Source organism: Vigna unguiculata, chromosome 5 (genome assembly GCF_004118075.2).
Source record: "Vigna unguiculata cultivar IT97K-499-35 chromosome 5, ASM411807v1, whole genome shotgun sequence".
Taxonomy (NCBI): domain Eukaryota; kingdom Viridiplantae; phylum Streptophyta; class Magnoliopsida; order Fabales; family Fabaceae; genus Vigna; species Vigna unguiculata.
Genome location: NC_040283.1, coordinates 32663879 through 32670312, shown reverse-complemented (window position 1 = coordinate 32670312; position 6434 = coordinate 32663879). Strand labels below are relative to the sequence as shown.

The 6434-nt window shown below is 34.1% G+C and overlaps 1 long non-coding RNA gene across 2 annotated transcripts; it reads left to right on the top strand.

Annotated features, from left to right (window-relative positions):
• Window positions 1-1075: 1075 nt before the first annotated feature.
• LOC114184947 lies at window positions 1076-2462 on the top strand. 2 transcript variants are annotated; one of them, XR_003604694.1, is made up of 3 exons: window positions 1076-1428; window positions 2024-2100; window positions 2230-2462. It is a non-coding gene; the product is annotated as an uncharacterized LOC114184947 (long non-coding RNA). The 2 variants fall into 2 exon arrangements; XR_003604693.1 differs by having other exon boundaries at window positions 2024-2462.
• The last annotated feature ends 3972 nt before the right edge of the window (window positions 2463-6434 follow it).

Below are 6434 nucleotides of genomic sequence, written 5' to 3'. Positions count from 1 at the left end.
TATAATTTTAATTTTAATTTTAATTAAATTTAACTTAATAAAATATAAATTGAATTTTAATTTTAATGTTTTACAGGTAACGGATACCGACGAGTACGGATAGTATGATACTCGTACCCGACCTGTTTATAAGCAGATATTAAAATATCCGCGGGTACTAACTATCCCTCACGGATTTTATCCGCAGATATCTGTGGGCGCGGGTATTTTTGTCATCCTTAGGGATGCACAATTTGTTGGAAAAAAGTAATCTAAAATATAAAATACAATATATTTAAGTATGTGTTTAAAAAAAAATTGTATACTCGAATCATTGAAAACATCCATTTGTTTGTCATTCTCAAAACACGTGTGAGACGTGATTGCTCTCTTTCTGGTAGAATATGCTAAAAGACTAAAGACTAAATGTTTTAATAAAGAACACATATGGTTTTATAATTAGTAATATATCCTTACGAGCATAGAATAGGAACCTCTAAAAGATTACTCAACAGTCAAGTAAGTTCATTCATCACAGATCATTCACTGGACAGTCAAACCTATCACGGATCATTCATCATAAACATAAAATTGTGTATATTATCCATAAAATTAGTAATAATGTACAATATAATTGATACTAACAAATAATATAATTAATTGATTAATATTAATTCATAATAATTAAAAATAGAGAATAATAATTTAAAATAATAAAATTATATAAATATGACACAAGTTTGTGTCCATAATCGAATGAAACCATACTTTACTTTGATGGGACATTGCAAGAATGCACAAAAATAGTCACCATAGTAAAGCGTCGGCCATAAAAAATGGACCCAAAAGTGGACCAAAAACAAATTTTTATTTCAAAAGTTAAAACTTAAACATTTGCTAGACTGACACCGTAAATTATTATATCTTGGAAATAGTAAAAAAAAGACAGTGTGCGCCTTTGCTACACTACATTTATCACTTGACAAATTAAAAAAAAAAAAAAGCATTTATTTTCAATTCAAAAATAGTAACGTGTGTGACACTTGATAAACCACTTTTCTCAATAAAAAAAAATGGTGAGATTCATTTATTATAAGGTAAAGTAAAACAATTTTTCCATTTCTTAAATTTCACTTCCCCCTGCCGAGCAAAGGAATTGTGGTTGGAGCTGCCATCAATCCTCCATGCACGGTACTGCTCTTGAGCTTCGAATTTAAAATATCACAAATTTTGTAAGAATCTCTGAAAAGCCCTTTGTGATTGCGTTTGTAAGTTCAAAATGGTAACTATTTGAGAAACCCTATAATATGGGTTGAAGGTCTTCCGAATCGGGTTCAAGTTTCTCGTTCTGAAGAGGCGAGGAGTCAAGTGTGGTCAAGCTCAAGGTTTTGCAAATTTTATTTTTCCTAGCCGAACAAATGAATCGTGCCCCCCTTGAACACGAATAAAGTAAGCAATCTCTGAAAATCCCTCTTTGATTTGTGTTGATAAGTTTGAAATGGTACCTGTTTGAGAAAGCCTATAATATGCTTTGAAGTTTTTTGAATCAGGCTCGAGTTTTCTGGGTTGTGTTGATTGTGTTTAAGTCTTTCTGGATCGAGAAATTGGTGAAACGTGTACATGTGGATCAATTAATTTCTTCAAAGTATTATTGGTTTTATGTATGTAACACTATGCACTATTATTTTGTTGTGATTGTTGTAATTGATGAAAGCAATGGCACCTTATAATTGGTTTGGCGAGAACAAAATGCATTATATTTTAAACCTCGAAAAATTGAAAACATGTTTTGGTTGGACTTTCCTTACCCCTACATATATATATATATATATATATATATATATATATATATATATATATATATATATATATATATATATATATATATATATATATAACATTAAAAGTAGTAATGTATTGTGCTCCTTCCATAGTAAATTATGCTTTGTTCCATTAAATATGCTTCTTAGTTTTATATTGCTTTCCAAATAGCTTGACTTGATGTTTATTATGATAAAATGGTTAACACCAATAAATTTTCCAGAACTTTACACAAAGGAGATGTTTCAGCTGCTTCTTTCTGTTTATATCTAGGAATGAAAGATGATGATGCTACAAATTGTAAGAAATTTTCACTCTCCTAGAAGCTTTTGAATTGGATATTGGTTATATTTTGTACTTGGACTGTTTACGCTCTTCCCTTCTTATTATTGACATGTTTCTTGTATTATTTGGATGAACTACAACAAGCCTGGACTATTGCCCTGCCTCTTAGATGCTTATTGTAAAGAAGCAACCTGTTGTGACATAGCAGAAACTTAATCATAGTAAATTGTAGCTATTGACAGAATATGTCTTCCATCTTGAGCATTGAAGCTTTCAGTTATGAAGAATTAGATGTTTTACTGTATATGAAATTCTTCTCAACAATCAAACATTCTATGTTCTTGAAAGTAAATGTATATTGATAATTTTGTAGCCAACCTATGTGTTTGAACTTTAGCACTGATTGGCGAAATTCACGTCTTACCTGATAGCTATTTCAGCAATTAATTTTTTTTTTCCTTTTTAACCATCAACAACGTTGACCTTCCCGATGTAACCTATAATTTTACTTTTAAAAAATTAAATAAGCGAAGGTTAGGCCCACGCTACTATAAAGGTGTAAGGAAATTAAAGAGTCCTATTTTGAGTGGGTTGGACCGTCGCTTTTTTGAGTCTCTTATGCTCCGCATGCAAAAATTGGAAAGTTTCCATGTACAGGGGTGGGTCGAAAGCTGACGCTCAAGGGACGCATTAGAGTCGGTTTTCACCTTTTGGATGGGTTTATGTGGGACTCTAATACAATGATTTCTTGTATTTTGAACAAGAAAAACAACACGAGCAAGCTGCAAAGTTCAAATTGAATTTGAACATGCAAAATAACACGAGCAAGCCGCAATCCATTCATCTCTCTTCGGTGGTTGGATTATTTTAATTCAAAATCAAGCGAGCGGTTTAAAATCAATTTTCAGCATATAATTTAAAGATAAAGTTCTACCTCAAAAATTTATTTTATAAAATTAAATTAAATTTAAATTTCTTTATTTTAATGATAAAAACTAAGTTTATCCAAGTTTCTTGTCTGTCTTTGAGTATCTAGTTAGTTGTTCGTCTAATAATTTTGTTTTTGTCTAACATATGGTAGTTTGCATTTTTTAACGTTTTGTCTTTAGAGTCTAATAGCTTGCATCTTCTAGTACTCGTCTATCATCTAGTACTCTATATCCTCTAATATCTTTTGGGCATCATTCTTTTGTCGCAGTTTCTCTTCTTTAATTAATATATATATATATATATATATATATATATATATAATATTATATTTTAATACATTTAAAGTTTCATATCATATACGAGTTAAAATCAAAGATATGTTAAGAAAAATCATATAAATTATGACAATTATTTTTTATATATTGTGACGATTTTAACCACCATAATTTATGTGTGACAGTTTCAAAAATCAAAATAATTCACATCGTCGTGAAACAAAATGCGGAGGTTTTAACACTGTACAAATCGTCATATTTTTCAATGTATAAAGTGACAGTTCTCGAATATAAAATACTGAAGTTAAAATCAATGGAAATAACGGCCGTTTGCCATTATTCGCATTATATTACATTATTTTTAACCATCGTGATTCAACTTTTATATTATTTATAATTATAATTTATTTGCTTATAATCCACCTTTATACCTTATGCTTAAAGTTTCGTAACTTAATAAAATATATCTAATAAAAGTACTCAAAATAAAATTAACCAACATTAAGTTTATTCATGATTTAAAATTGCAAAAGATACATTCATTCACAATTACATAAATTTAAATATAAATATCTAAAAACTATACAAAATATTGAAAGTTTTTACTTTATATTAAGGTAAATATAAAAAAAAAAAGTTACATATCTATGAATATTAACAATATCTACATGAATTGTGTAACACCCCATTTATTTAATAAAGCTAAATAAATGATATGTCACACAATATAATATAAGAAACGAGGATAAAAGAGTATAACATCACTCCTACAGATATCCCAATCGCTTAGAGGACGAATAAAAGAGATACACCACGATGTCGGGTACAAAGTAAAGTAAGAGAATGAAAATGACTTAAACAAATTTCCGGAGAAAACAATACATGGGCCTTAGCCCTAAATGAAAAGCCCAAAGGCAGAAGTCAACCCAAAGGCTAAGCAGCGGAACCATCACCTCCCTGTTGACCATGGGTGTTCCTCGCATCTGCTCACATCAACAAGTTGATGATCATCGCAAAAGAGAGTACCACACAACAGGACACACAACAAAAACAGAAGGGTAAGCTAGAGCCAAAAGTGGTTTTATCATGCAATCAGATATGCTTTCACAGTCAATTATACATACATCACCCAAGCATGTTATGACCTTCCAAAACAATACACTAAGACTCGACTCATCCGGATACATATAACCTGGTCGGATTCAGCGGATGCTTGCACATGTGATGGATACCTCTGCTCACCCCCGAGCTATGTGTTACAAGTGTTACAATGAATCAATTTCCTTCACACACAAGGTTAGCCCTTAATGAGTTTCAGGCCTCATGCTACTCTCACCACAAGAGCCAGTCCGCTCTAAGTGAGACTAACTGACTCCTTAGAGTGTCATGATGCGATCCTTACCTTGAATTCTTACCAAGTTATATAGATGGGGCACCACCATGGACACCCACTAACAGGGGCCATGGAATTACGTCCTGACCACTGAAGCACGACCCTGAAGTCCCATCTAGAGACTTCAAGGAATTACGTACTGACCACACGACAAACATACACAAACAACCAAGTACCAGATACATATATCATACATAGGAACCTCATCTCGTCATTCATAACCAATCCTTATTTATCATACGTTGAATTAATACCAACTCGTCATTCCCAACCATGAGTAAAGTGTTTCTCCTCATACCAAAGACATGACACTGGATTACCAACCATCATGTCCATTGTTGCTCATGTCAAACTCGTGACCACATATATGCATACATTCAACCTCTCGAGTATAATTCATATAAAGATTATGTCAAACTCATGATTCACACATAAAACACTCTCCCAATCATGCATAAACATTCCCATTAAGCCGTCATACAATAACTCACACAAGTACTAGCTAAACATTCAAGCACAGAGGGAACCCAATTCAGGATGCATTCTTGCCCAGCTCGTCGCCCAGGCTGGAGGATCTCGCTCAAGCGAGAAGGACTCTCGCTCAGGCGAGCTCCCTCCGCCTAGGCGAGAGCTCGACCCACACACCACAACGACCTCTGAGCATTCTCGCTTAGGTGAGACTCCCCTCGCCTGAGCGAGACACTCGCTCGCTCAAAACTGAGCTGGTCGCCTGAGCGACCCCTCGCGTAAAAAGTCTGGGCGAGCCTCTTCTCATCTTGCCTGGACGAGACAGGCTCGCTTGGGTGAGATTATCAGGTCTCGCCACTGTTTTCCTACGACAACCATTCATACCAAGACAAAAATAACACACTAAAGCATTTCACGCATCCAGGACATGATATCAACCACAAAAATCATAGTACAACAGCCAAAACAGTGAAAAAGACGAATACAAGATTAGGTTCTAGCTTCCCTTACCTAGAATGAGCTAGTGCAAGGCCTCGACACCAACAGCGGAGCACCACAGCTCAAGGAACAAACTTAGAAGGTGGGGTCGAAAGAGCTTGAGCAACCTTGACGAAGGCTAAGGATCAAACTCTAGTAGAGCTTCTGTTGAGAACGAAGGGGTTTGAGGATTGATGTTTTCTGAAAGTGAGATGAGAGTGAGAGTGTTAGGTTGGTTTAGGGTCTTTGGCTCCTCATGGGCCAACCTTTAGGCCCAATTAGATCTGAGGCAGCCCTTAAACATAAGGGCAGAAATATTGGGTCTTACATTGGGGTATCCCAACTAGTGACTTATTCATTTTTTGAATTGCAGCCTTGAGAACTAGTCCTAGGGTGAAGAACCTCGATACAAATGTGGGAGGAGATTTGTAAATGGGAGATGAAGGGAAACCTCACGAGTGAAGAAGACGAAGAGGGGAGGAGTGACAGGTGTCGATGAAGCTCTGATTGCGACTAGCAGCGTGGCTCATGACCTGACTAGATGAAGAATGCGCGGTTATCATTTTCTTAAGAATTTTGTAAAACAAAATCAAGATAGATTCATTTCATACTTATACTCTTCTTTCTATCTAAAATAGTCCCTTAAATGTCTCCCGATTTGTTTTCTAAAATACTAGAATATGTAATGGTAATCAAATTGATGCATTATTATTTGAAAGTGGTGTACATATATACATAACATAAAGAGTTGTTTATTTTGTTATTAGAATTAAAATTTTAAAATAATAATTAATTTTGTTCATGCC